Source organism: Arachis hypogaea, chromosome 11 (genome assembly GCF_003086295.3).
Source record: "Arachis hypogaea cultivar Tifrunner chromosome 11, arahy.Tifrunner.gnm2.J5K5, whole genome shotgun sequence".
Lineage (NCBI taxonomy): Eukaryota > Viridiplantae > Streptophyta > Magnoliopsida > Fabales > Fabaceae > Arachis > Arachis hypogaea.
The window spans coordinates 64547135-64560885 of record NC_092046.1 but is presented as its reverse complement, the minus strand read 5'-3'; the positions used below and the strand labels follow the sequence as shown (position 1 = coordinate 64560885).

General features: G+C 38.0%; 2 non-coding genes across 2 annotated transcripts; both read left to right on the top strand.

Annotated features, from left to right (window-relative positions):
• Positions 1 to 2988: 2988 nt before the first annotated feature.
• On the top strand, positions 2989 to 3096 carry LOC112725832 (small nucleolar RNA R71). The gene has a single exon (XR_003164914.1). It is a non-coding gene; the product is annotated as a small nucleolar RNA R71 (small nucleolar RNA).
• Positions 3097 to 12013: 8917 nt separating this feature from the next.
• Positions 12014 to 12121, top strand: LOC112725831 (small nucleolar RNA R71). Its single transcript, XR_003164913.1, has one exon. It is a non-coding gene; the product is annotated as a small nucleolar RNA R71 (small nucleolar RNA).
• The last annotated feature ends 1630 nt before the right edge of the window (positions 12122 to 13751 follow it).

The following is a 13751-nucleotide window of genomic DNA, read 5'->3' as shown; positions in this document are numbered from 1 at the left end:
TTCTTTAGGTTTGGGTTCTTACTTTGATCATGGTTCCTAGTGATCCATGCATTGGCATAGAACTCTTGAACCATTAGGATGCTGACTTGTTGGATGGGGTTTATTAGAACTTCCCAACCTCTTCTTTGGATTTCAAGTCGGATCTCCGGATACTCATTCTTCTTGAGCTTGAAAGGGATTTCGGGGATCACCTTCTTCTTGGCCACAACATCATAGAAGTGGTCTTGATGAGCTTTGGAGATGAATCTTTCCATCTCCCATGACTCGGAGGTGGAAGCTTTTGTCTTCCCTTTCCCTTTTCTAGAGGATTCTCCGGTCTTGGGTGCCATCAATGGTAATGGAAAAACAAAAAGCTTATGCTTTTACCACACCAAACTTAGAATATTGCTCGCCCTCGAGCAAGAGAAGAAAGAATAGATGAAGAAGAAGAAGAAAATATGGTGGAGAGGAGGGAGATGTGTTTCGGCCAAGAAGGGAAAGAGAGGGTTGTTTTGTGTGAAAATGAAGAAGAATGGAGGGCTTTATATAGGGAAGGGAGGGGGGTAAGGTTCGGCCATATAGGGTGGGTTTGGGTGGGAAATTGATTTTGAATTTTGAAGGTAGGTGGGGTTTATGAGGTAGGTTTATGGGGAAGAGTGGATGGATGTGAGTGGTGAAGTGGTGATAGGGAAGAGAGATTGAGGTGATTGGTGAAGAGTTTTGGGGAAGAGTGTTTATGGGATTATGTGAAAGAGGGGTGAGAAGAAGTGAGTGGAGGTAGGTGGGGATCCTGTGGGATCCACAGATCCTGAGATGATCCTGTGGGGTCCACAGATCCTGAGGTGTTCAAGGATTTACAACCTTGCACCAAATTAGGCATGCAAAATGCCCTTGCACACAACTCTGGGTGTTCAGTGCCAGATTGATGCTTGTTCTGGGCGTTGAACGCCCATTTGTGGCCCATTTCTTGCGTTGAACGCCAGAACCATGCTTGTTCTGGGCGTTCAGCGCCAGCTCTTCTCCAGGGTGCATTTTTGGCGTTCAAACGCTCAGATGCTGCCCATTTCTGGCGTTCAGCGCCAGAACCATGCTCTGTTATGGCGTTGAACGCCCAAAAGATGCTTCTTACTGGCGTTTAAACGCCAGTAAGGTCTTCCTCCAGGGTGTGATTTTTCTTCTGCTGTTTTTGATTCTATTTTCAATTTTTATATTTATATTGTGACTCCACATGATCATGAACATAATAAAACATGAAAGAACAAGAAAAATAAAATTAGATAAATGAAAATTAGGTTGCCTCCCAACAAGCGCTTCTTTAATGTCAATAGCTTAACAGTGGGCTCTCATGGAGCCTCACAGATGTTCAGAGCATTGTTGAGATCTCCCAACACCAAACTTAGAGTTTGGTTGTGGCCTCCCAACACCAAACTTAGAGTTTGACTGTGGGGGCTCTGGTTGACTATGTTTTGAGAGAAGCTTTTTATGCTTCCTCTCCATGTTTACAGAAGGATGACCTCAAGTTTTAAATACAAGGGAGTCCTCATTCAATTGAAGGACTAATTCTCCTCTGTCAACATCAATCACAGCTCTTGCTGTGGCTAGGAAGGGTCTTCCAAGGATGATGGATTCATCCTCATCCTTCCCAGTATCTAGGACTATGAAATCAGCAGGGATGTAAAGGCCTTCAACCTTTACTAACATATCCTCTACTTGTCCATAAGCCTGTTTTCTCGAATTGTCTGCCATCTCTAATGAGATTTTAGCAGCTTGCACCCCATAGATTCCCAGTTTCTCTATTACAGAGAGGGGCATGAGGTTTATCCCTGAACCAAGGTCACACAGAGCCTTTTCAAAGATCATGTTGCCTATGGTACAAGGTATTACGAACTTTCCAGGATCCTGTTTCTTCTGAGGCAATCTCAGTTGATCCAAATCACTTAGTTCATTGGTGAACAAGGGAGGTTCATCTTCCCAAGTCTCAATACCAAATAATTTGGCATTCAGCTTCATGATTGCACCAAGAAACTTGGCAGCTTGTTCTTCAGTAACATCCTCATTCTCTTCAGAAGAGGAATACTCATCAGAGCTCATGAATGGCATAAGGAGGTTCAATAGAATCTCTATGGTCTCTAGATGAGTCTCAGATTCCTTTGGTTCCTCAGAGGAAAACTTCTTATTGATCACTGGACGTCCCAGGAGGTCTTCCTCCTTGGGATTCACGTCCTCTCCCTCCCTTACAGGTTCGGCCATGGTAATTAATTCAATGGCCTTGCACTCTCCTTTTGGATTCTCTTCTGTATTGCTTGGGAGAGTACTAGGAGGGATTTCAGTGATCCTTTTACTCAGCTGGCCCACTTGTGCCTCCAAATTTCTAATGGAAGACCTTGTTTCATTCATGAAACTTACAGTGGCCTTGGACAGATCAGAGACTAAGTTTGCTAAATTAGAGGTATTTTGTTCAGAGTTCTCTGTCTGTTGCTGAGTGGATGATGGAAAAAGTTTACTATTGTTAAACCTATTTCTTCCACCATTATTAAAGCCTTGTTGAGGCTTTTGTTGATCCTTCCATGAGAGATTTGGGTGATTTCTCCATGATGGATTATATGTATTTCCATATGGTTCACCCATATAATTTACCTCTGCTATTGCAGGGTTCTCAGGATCATAAGCTTCTTCTTCAGAAGATGCCTGAGTACTGTTGGATGCAGCTTGCATTCCATTCAGACTCTGAGAAATCATATTGACTTGCTGAGTCAATATTTTATTCTCAGCCAATATGGCATTCAGAGTATCAATTTCAAGAACTCCCTTCTTCATAGGCATCCCATTACTTACAGGATTCCTCTCAGAAGTGTACATGAACTGGTTATTAGCAACCATGTCAATGAGTTCTTGAGCTTCTGCAGGTGTTTTCTTTAGGTGAATGGATCCACTTGCAGTGGTATCCAATGACATTTTAGCTAATTCAGACAGACCATCATAGAATATGTCCAGGATGGTCCATTCTGAAAGCATGTCAGAAGGACACTTTTTGGTCAGTCCTTTGTATCTCTCCCAAGCTTCATAGAGGGATTCACCTTCTTTCTGTCTAAAGGTCTGAACATCCACTCTAAGCTTACTCAGCTTTTGAGGAGGAAAGAACCTGGCTAAGAAATCCTTGACCAGCTTATCCCAAGAGTTTAGGCTATCCTTAGGTTGAGAGTCCAACCATACTCTAGCTCTGTCTCTTACAGCAAAAGGGAAAAGCATGAGCCTATAGACTTCAGGATCTACTCCATTAGTCTTAACAGTATCACATATCTGCAAGAATTCAGTTAAGAACTGAAAAGGATCTTCAGATGGAAGTCCATAAAACTTGCAGTTCTGCTGCATCAGAGAAACTAATTGAGGTTTCAGCTCAAAATTGTTTGCTCCAATGGCAGGAATGGAGATGCTTCTTCCATGTAAATTGGAATTAGGTGCAGTAAAGTCACCAAGCATCCTCTTTGCATTATTATTATTTTCGGCTGCCATCTCCTCTTCCTGTTCGAAAATTTCTGAAAGGTGCTTGCTGGATTGTTGTAATTTAGCTTCTCTTAGTTTCCTCTTCAGAGTCCTTTCAGGTTCTGGATCTACTTCAACAAGAATGTTCTTGTCCTTGCTCCTGCTCATATGAAAAAGAGGGACAGAAAAATAATAATAATAGGGGTCCTTTTTACCATAGTATAGAGGTCCCTGTGTGAGTAGAAGAAAAGAAGAAAAAAAGAGAGAAAGAGAATTTTCGAAAATAATTTTTGAAAAAGAGTTAGTGATTTTCAAAAATAGTTTTTGAAAAAGGTTAATAATTTTTTCGAAAATTAAAATAAAAAATTAAAATAATTAGTTAATTAAAAAGAAATTTTGAAAAAGAGGGAAGATATTTTCGAAAATTAGAGAGAGAGAGAGTTAGTTAGGTAGTTTTGAAAAAGATAAGAAACAAACAAAAAGTTAGTTAGTTAGTTGAAACAAATTTGAAAATCAATTTTGAAAAGATAAGAAGATAGGAAGTTAGAAAAAATATTTTAAAATCAAATTTTTGAAAAAGATAAGATTTTGAAAAAGAAAAGATAGAAAGATATTTTTGAAAAGATATGATTGAAATTAGTTTTGAAAAAGATTTGATTTTTAAAATCACAATTAATGACTTGATTCACAAGAAATCACAAGATATGATTCTAGAACTCAAAGTTTGAATCTTTCTTAACAAGCAAGTAACAAACTTGAAATTTTTGAATCAAAACATTAATTGATGAGGATATTTTCGAAAATTATGAGATAAAAGTAAGAAAAAGATTTTTGAAAAATATTTTTATAATTTTCGAAAATAAAAAAAGAAAAATGAAAAAGATTTGATTTTTGAAAAAGATTTTGAAAAAGATAAGATTTTTAAATTGAAAATTTGATTTGACTTATAAAAACAACTAGATTTTAAAAAGTTTTGAAAAATTCAACTCAAATTTTCGAAATTTATGAGTGAAAAAGGGAAAGATATTTTTTTGATTTTTGAATTTTTTATGATGAGAGAGAAAACAACAAAATGATGCAATGCATGAAAATTTTTTAGATCAAAACATGAATGCATGCAAGAATGCTATGAATGTCAAGATGAACACCAAGAACACTTTGAATGTCAAGATGAACACCAAGAACATATTTTTGAAAATTTTTATATGCAAAGAAAACATGCAAGACACCAAACTTAGAAATCTTTCATGTTTAGACTCTATGGATGCAAGAATGCATATGAAAAACAAGAAAAGATGCAAAACAAGAAAACATCAAGATCAAACAAGAAGACTTACCAAGAACAACTTGAAGATCATGAAGAACACCATGAATGCATGAATTTTTCGAAAAATGCAAGATGAACATGCAATTGACACCAAACTTTAAATCTGACTCAAGATTCAAACAAGAAATACAAAATATTTTTGATTTTTATGATTTTCTAATTTTTTTTGGTATTTTTCGAAAATTAATTTGAAAAAGAAAAATAAGGATTCCAAAATTTTTAATATGAATTCCAAGAATCTTGTACTCTTAGTCTAAAGCTCCAATCTGAGGGTTAGGCATGGCTTACTAGCCAGCCAAGCTTTAGAAGATATTTATACTTTTCATGTATAGAGCAACTAAGTGTGTGAGAATCAACAAGCTCTTGTGATGATAAGTTGAAACCCCAGTCCAAAAGATTAGATATGGCTTACAGCCAGCCAGGATTCAACAAATCATCATGAAACACTAGAATTCATTCTTAAAAATTCTGAAGAAAAATATATTTTTGAAAACATTGATTTTAAAAAAAAAATTTTTTTCGAAAACAAAGGAGAAATTTTTGAAAGATTTTTGAAAAATTTTTTTGAAAATAAAACAAAAAGAAAATTACCCAATCTGAGCAACATGATGAACCGTCAGTTGTCCAAACTCGAACAATCCCCGGCAACGGCGCCAAAAACTTGGTGCACAAAATTGTGATCATCAATGGCGCCATCAACATGGTACGCTCAATTGTAATCTCAACTTTTTATCACAACTTCGATACAACTAACCAGCAAGTGCACTGGGTCGTCCAAGTAATAAACCTTACGCGAGTAAAGGTCGATCCCACGGAGATTGTTGGTATGAAGCAAGCTATGGTCACCTTGTAAATCTCAGTCAGGCGGATATAAAATAGTTATGGAGTTTTCGAACATAAATAATAAATAGATAGAAAATAAGGATAGAAACACTTATGCAATTCATTGGTGAGAATTTCAGATAAGCGTATAAAGATGCTTTTGTCCCTCTGAATCTCTGCTTTTCTGGTGTCTTCACCTAATCAGTCTCACTCCTTTCCATGGCTGGCTTTATGTAAGGGCATCACCGTTGTCAATGGCTACATCCCATCCTCTTGTGAAAATGGTCCAAATGCTCTGCCACAGCACGGCTAATCATCTGAGGTTCTCGATCATGCTGGAATAGGATTCACCCTCCTTTTGCGTCTGTCACTACGCCCAGCACTCGTGAGTTTGAAGCTCGTCACAGTCATTCAATCCCTGAATCCTACTCGGAATACCACAGACAAGGTTTAGACTTTCCAGATTCTCATGAATGCCGCCATCAATCTAGCTTACACCACGAAGATTCTGATTAAGAGATCTAAGAGATACTCATTCAATCTAAGGTAGAATGGAAGTGGTTGTCAGGCACGCGTTCATAAGGAATGATGATGATCGTCACGTTCATCACATTCAGGTTGAAGTGCGAATGAATATCTTAGAAGCGGAACAAGTTGAATTGAATAGAAAAACAGTAGTACTTTGCATTAATCTTTGAGAAACAACAGAGCTCCACACCTTAATCTATGGAGTGTAGAAACTCTACCGTTGAAAATACATAAGTGATAATGGAGTTCATTGGTCTCGGCCACAGAGGGGAACCGGAGTAACCAAGACTGCGAATACAATGATAAAAAGTTCTATTTATACTAAACTAGTCACTAGGGTTTACAGAAGTAAGTAATTGATGCATAAATCCACTTCCGGGGCTCACTTGGTATGTGCTTGGGCTGAGCTTGAATGTTACACGTGCAGAGGCTCTTTCTGGAGTTGAACGCCAGGTTGTAACGTATTTCTAGCGTTCAACTCTGGTTTGTGACTTGTTTCTGGCGTTTAACTCCAGACAGCAGCGTAGAACTGGCGTTCAACGCCCTTTTACGTCATCTAAACTTGGCCAAAGTATGGACTATTATACATTGCCGGAAAGCCCTGGATGTCTATTTTCCAACGCAATTGAAAGAGCGCCATTTTGAGTTTTGTAGCTCTAGAAAATCCACTTTGAGTGAAGGGAGGTCAGAATCCAACAGCATCAGCAGTCCTTCTTCAACCTCTGAATCTGATTTTTGCTCAAGTCCCTCAATTTCAGCCAGAAAATACCTGAAATCACAGAAAAACACACAAACTCATAGTAAAGTCAAGAAATGTGAATTTAACATAAAAACTAATGAAAACATCCCTAAAAGTAACTAGATTCTACTAAAAACAATGCCAAAAAGTATATAAATTATCCGCTCATCACAACACCAAACTTAAATTGTTGCTTGTCCCCAAGTAACTAAAAATCAAATAGGATAAAAAGAAGAGAATATACTATAAATTCTAAACTATCAATGAAACATAGCTCCAATTAAATGAGCGGGACTTGTAGCTTTTTGCCTCTTGAATAGTTTTGGCATCTCACTTTATCCATTGAGGTTCAGAATGATTGGCATCTATAGGAACTCAGAGTTCAGATAGTGTTATTGATTCTCCTAGTTCAGTATGATGATTCTTGAACACAGCTATTTTATGAGTCTTGGTCGTGGCCCTAAGCACTTTGTTTTCCAGTATTACCATCGGATACATAAATGCCACAGACACATAATTGGGTGAACCTTTTCAGATTGTGACTCAGCTTTGCTAAAGTCCCCAATTAGAGGTGTCCAGGGTTCTTAAGCACACTCTTTTTTTTTCTTTGGACCTTGAATTTAACCGCTCAGTCTCAAGTTTTCACTTGACACCTACACGCCACAAGCACATGGTTAGGGACAACTTGGTTTAGCCGCTTAGGCCAGGATTTTATTCCTTTAGGCCCTCCTATCCACTGATGCTCAAAGCCTTGGGATCCTTTTTATTTGCCCTTGCCTTTTGGTTTTAAGGGTTATTGGCTTTTTGCTCTTGCCTCTTGGTTTTAAGAGCTTTTGGCTTTTTCTGCTTGCTTTTTATTTTTATTTTTTTTTCGCTATGTTTTTTTTCTTTTTTTTTCTGCAAGCTTTGTTCTTTGCTGCTTTTTCTTGCTTCAAGAATTATTTTTATGATTTTTCAGATTATCAAATAACATGTCTCCTTGTCATCATTCTTTCAAGAGCCAACATATTTAACATTCTTAAACAACAACTTCAAAAGACATATGCACTGTTCAAGCATTCATTCAGAAAACAAGAAGCATTGTCACCACATCAATAAAATTAAACTAAGTTCAAGGATAAATTCGAAACTCATGTACTTCTTGTTCTTTTGAATTAAAACAGTTTTCATTTAAGAGAGGTGATGGATTCATAGGACATTCATAACTTTAAGACAAAGTTACTAATTACTAATGATCATGTAATAAAGACACAAACATGGATAAGCACTTAACATAGAGAAAACGAAAAACAGAGAATGTAAGAACAAGGAATGAGTCCACCTTAGTGATGGTGGCGTTTCCTTCTTGAGGAACCTATGATGTCCTTGAGCTCTTATATGTCTCTTCCTTGTCTTTGTTGCTCCTCCCTCATTGCTTTTTGATCTTCTCTTATTTCATGAAGGATGATGGAGTGCTATTGATATTCCACCCTTAGTTGTCCCATGTTGGAACTTAATTCTCCTAGGGAGGTGTTGATTTGCTCCCAATAATTTTGTGGAGGAAAATGCATTGGAGGCATCTCCGGGATCTCATGGTGATGAGCTTCATGCGCCTCTTGAGCTCCATGAATGGGCTCTCTTGCTTGCTCCATCCTTTTCTTAGTGATGGGCTTCTCTTCCTCAATGGGAATGTCTCCTTCTATGGAAGCTCCAGCTGAGTAACAGAGATGGCAAATAAGATGAGGAAAAGCTAGCCTTGCCATGGGGGAGGACTTTTCGGCTATTTTGTAGAGTTCAAGGGAGATGACTTCATGAACTGCTACTTCCTCTCCAATCATGATGCTATGAATCATGATGTCCCGATCCACAGTAACTTCGGATCGGTTGCTGGTGGGGATGATGGAGCGTTGTATGAACTCTAACCATCCTCTAGCTACAGGCTTGAGGTCCAGTCTTCTTAGTTGAACCGGCTTGCCTTTGGAGTCAATCTTCCATTGAGCTCCTTCCACACATATGTCCCTGAGGACTTGGTCCAACCTTTGATTAAAGTTGACCCTTCTAGTGTAGGGGCGTGCATCTCCTTGCATCATAGGCAAGTTAAACGCCAACCTCACATTTTCCGGACTAAAATCTAAGTATTTCTCCCGAACCATTGTAATATAATTCTTTGGGTTTGGGTTCTTACTTTGATCATGGTTCCTAGTGATCCATGCATTGGCATAGAACTCTTGAACCATTAGAATGCCGACTTGTTGGATGGGGTTTGTTAGAACTTCCCAACCTCTTCTTTGGATTTCAAGTCGGATCTCCGGATACTCATTCTTCTTGAGCTTGAAAGGGACTTCGGGGATCACCTTCTTCTTGGCCACAACATCATAGAAGTGGTCTTGATGAGCTTTGGAGATGAATCTTTTCATCTCCCATGACTCGGAGGTGGAAGCTTTTGTCTTCCCGTTCCCTTTTCTAGAGGATTCTCCGGTCTTGGGTGCCATCAATGGTAATGAAAAAATAAAAAGCTTATGCTTTTACCACACCAAACTTAGAATATTGCTCGCCCTCGAACAAGAGAAGAAAGAATAGATGAAGAAGAAGACGAAAATATGAAGGAGAAGAGGGAGATGTGTTTCGGCCAAGAAGGGAAAGAGAGGGTTGTTTTGTGTGAAAATGAAGAAGAATGGAGGGCTTTATATAGGGAAGGGAGGGGGGTAAGGTTCGGCCATATAGGGTGGGTTTGGGTGGGAAATTGATTTTGAATTTTGAAGGTATGTGGGGTTTATGAGGTAGGTTTGTGGGGAAGAGTGGATGGATGTGAGTGGTGAAGTGGTGATAGGGAAGAGAGATTGAGGTGATTGGTGAAGAGTTTTGGGAAAGAGTGTTTATGGGATTATGTGAAAGAGGGGTGAGAAGAAGTGAGTGGAGGTAGGTGGGGATCCTGTGGGGTCCACAGATCCTGAGGTGTTCAAGGATTTACAACCTTGCACCAAATTAGGCATGCAAAATGCCCTTGCATACAACTCTGGGGGTTCAGCGCCAGATTGGTGCTTGTTTTGGGCGTTGAACGCCCATTTGTGGCCCATTTCTGGCGTTGAACGCCAGAACCATGCTTGTTCTAGGCATTCAGCGTCAGCTCTTCTCCAGGGTGCATTTCTGGCGTTCAAACGCCCAGATGCTGCCCATTTCTGGCGTTCAGCGCCAGAACCATGCTCTGTTATGGCGTTGAACGCCCAAAAGATGCTTCTTACTGGCGTTTAAACGCCAGTAAGGTCTTTCTCCAGGGTGTGATTTTTCTTCTGCTGTTTTTTATTCCGTTTTCAATTTTTATATTTATTTTGTGACTCCACATGATCATGAACCTAATAAAACATGAAAGAACAAGAAAAATAAAATTAGATAAATAAAAATTGGGTTGCCTCCCAACAAGCGCTTCTTTAATGTCAATAGCTTGACAGTGGGCTCTCATGGAGCCTCACAGATGTTTAGAGCATTGTTGAGATCCCAACACCAAACTTAGAGTTTGGATATGGGAGTTCAACACCAAACTTAGAGTTTGGTTGTGGCCTCCCAACACCAAACTTAGAGTTTGACTGTGGGGGCTCTGGTTGACTCTGTTTTGAGAAAAGCTTTTTATGCTTCCTCTCCATGTTTACAGAAGGATGACCTCAAGTTTTAAACACAAGGGAGTCCTCATTCAATTGAAGGACTAATTCTCCTCTGTCAACATCAATCACAGATCTTGCTGTGGCTAGGAAGGGTATTCCAAGGATGATGGATTCATCCTCATCCTTCCCAGTATCTAGGACTATGAAATCAGCAGGGATGTAAAGGCCTTCAACCTTTACTAACACATCCTCTACTTGTCCGTAAGCCTGTTTTCTCGAATTGTCTGCCATCTCTAATGAGATTTTAGCAGCTTGCACCCCATAGATTCCCAGTTTCTCTATTACAGAGAGGGGCATGAGGTTTATCCCTGAACCAAGGTCACACAGAGCCTTTTCAAAGATCATGTTGCCTATGGTACAAGGTATTACGAACTTTCCAGGATCCTGTTTCTTCTGAGGCAATCTCAGTTGATCCAGATCACTTAGTTCATTGGTGAACAAGGGAGGTTCATCTTCCCAAGTCTCAATACCAAATAATTTGGCATTCAGCTTCATGATTGCACCAAGAAACTTGGCAGCTTGCTCTTCAGTAATATCCTCATTCTCTTCAGAAGAGGAATACTCATCAGAGCTCATGAATGGCATAAGGAGGTTCAATGTAATCTCTATGGTCTCTAGATGAGTCTCAGATTCCTTTGGTTCCTCAGAGGGAAACTCCTTATTGATCACTGGACGTCCCAGGAGGTCTTCCTCCTTGGGATTCACGTCCTCTCCCTCCCTTACAAGTTCGATCATGGTAATTAATTCAATGGCCTTGCACTCTCCTTTTGGATTCTCTTCTGTATTGCTTGGGAGAGTACTAGGAGGGATTTCAGTGATCCTTTTACTCAGCTGGCCCACCTGTGCCTCCAAATTTCTAATGGAAGACCTTGTTTCATTCATGAAACTTACAGTGGCCTTGGACAGATCAGAGACTAAGTTTGCTAAATTAGAGGTATTTTGTTCAGAGTTCTCTGTCTGTTGCTGAGTGGATGATGGAAAAGGTTTACTATTGTTAAACCTATTTCTTCCACCATTATTAAAGCCTTGTTGAGGCTTTTGTTGATCCTTCCATGAGAGATTTGGGTAATTTCTCCATGATGGATTATATGTGTTTCCATATGGTTCACCCATATAATTTACCTCTGCTATTGCAGGGTTCTCAGGATCATAAGCTTCTTCTTCAGAAGATGCCTCTTGAGTACTGTTCGATGCAGCTTGCATTCCATTCAGACTCTGAGAAATCATATTGACTTGCTGAGTCAATATTTTATTCTGAGCCAATATGGCATTCAGAGTATCAATTTCAAGAACTCCCTTCTTCATAGGCGTCCCATTACTTACAGAATTCCTCTTAGAAGTGTACATGAACTGGTTATTAGCAACCATGTTAATGAGTTCTTGAGCTTCTGGAGGTATTTTCTTTAGGTGAATAGATCCACCTGCAGAGGTATCCAATGACATTTTAGCTAATTCAGACAGACCATCATAGAATATGTCCAGGATGGTCCATTCTGAAAGCATGTCAGAAGGACACTTTTTGGTCAGTCCTTTGTATCTCTCCCAAGCTTCATAGAGGGATTCACCTTCTTTCTGTCTAAAGGTCTGAACATCCACTCTAAGCTTACTCAGCTTTTGAGGAGGAAAGAACCTGGCTAAGAAATCCTTGACCAGCTTATCCCAAGAGTTTAGGCTATCCTTAGGTTGAGAGTCCAACCATACTCTAGCTCTGTCTCTTACAGCAAAAGGGAAAAGCATGAGCCTGTAGACTTAAGGATCTACTCCATTAGTCTTAACAGTATCACATATCTGCAAGAATTCAGTTAATAACTGAAAAGGATCTTCAGATGGAAGTCCATGAAACTTGCAGTTCTGCTGCATCAGAGAAACTAATTGAGGTTTCAGCTCAAATTTGTTTGCTCCAATGGCAGGAATGGAGATGCTTCTTCCATGTAAATTGGAATTAGGTGTAGTAAAGTCACCAAGCATCCTCCTTACATTATTATTATTTTCGACTGCCATCTCCTCTTCCTGTTCGAAAATTTCTGAAAGGTGCTTGCTGGATTGTTGTAATTTAGCTTCTCTTAGTTTCCTCTTCAGAGTCCTTTCAGGTTCTGGATCTACTTCAACAAGAATGTTCTTGTCCTTGCTCCTGCTCATATGAAAAAGAGGGATAGAAAAATAATAATAATAGAGGTCCTTTTTACCACAGTATAGAGGTCCCTGTGTGAGTAGAAGAAAAGAAGAAGAAAAGAGAGAAAGAGAATTTTCGAAAATAATTTTTGAAAAAGAGTTAGTGATTTTCGAAAATAGTTTTTGAAAAAGGTTAATAATTTTTTTGAAAATTAAAATAAAAAATTAAAATAATTAGTTAATTAAAAAGAAATTTTGAAAAAGATGGAAGATATTTTCGAAAATTAGAGAGAGATAGTTAGTTAGGTAGTTTTGAAAAAGATAAGAAACAAACAAAAAGTTAGTTAGTTAGTTGAAACAAATTTGAAAATCAATTTTGAAAAGATAAGAAGATAGGAAGTTAGAAAAGATATTTTAAAATCAAATTTTTGAAAAAGATAAGATTTTGATAAAGATAAGATAGAAAGATATTTTTGAAAAGATATGATTGAAATTAGTTTTGAAAAAGATTTGATTTTTAAAATCACAATTAATGACTTGATTCACAAGAAATCACAAGATATGATTCTAGAACTCAAAGTTTGAATCTTTCTTAACAAGCAAGTAACAAACTTGAAATTTTTGAATCAAAACATTAATTGATGAGGATATTTTCGAAAATTATGAGATAAAAGTAAGAAAAAGATTTTTGAAAAATATTTTTATAATTTTCGAAAATAAAAAAAGAAAAATGAAAAAGATTTGATTTTTGAAAAAGATTTTGAAAAAGATAAGATTTTTAAATTGAAAATTTGATTTGACTCATAAAAACAACTAGATTTTAAAAAGTTTTGAAAAATTCAACTCAAATTTTTGAAATTTATGAGTGAAAAAGGGAAAGATATTTTTTTTATTTTTGAATTTTTTATGATGAGAGAGAAAAACAACAAAATGATGCAATGCATGAAAATTTTTCAGATCAAAACAATGAATGCATGCAAGAATGCTATGAATGTCAAGATGAACACCAAGAACACTTTGAATGTCAAGATGAACACCAAGAACATATTTTTGAAAATTTTTATATGCAAAGAAAACATGCAAGACACCAAACTTAGAAATCTTTCATGTTTAGACTCTATGG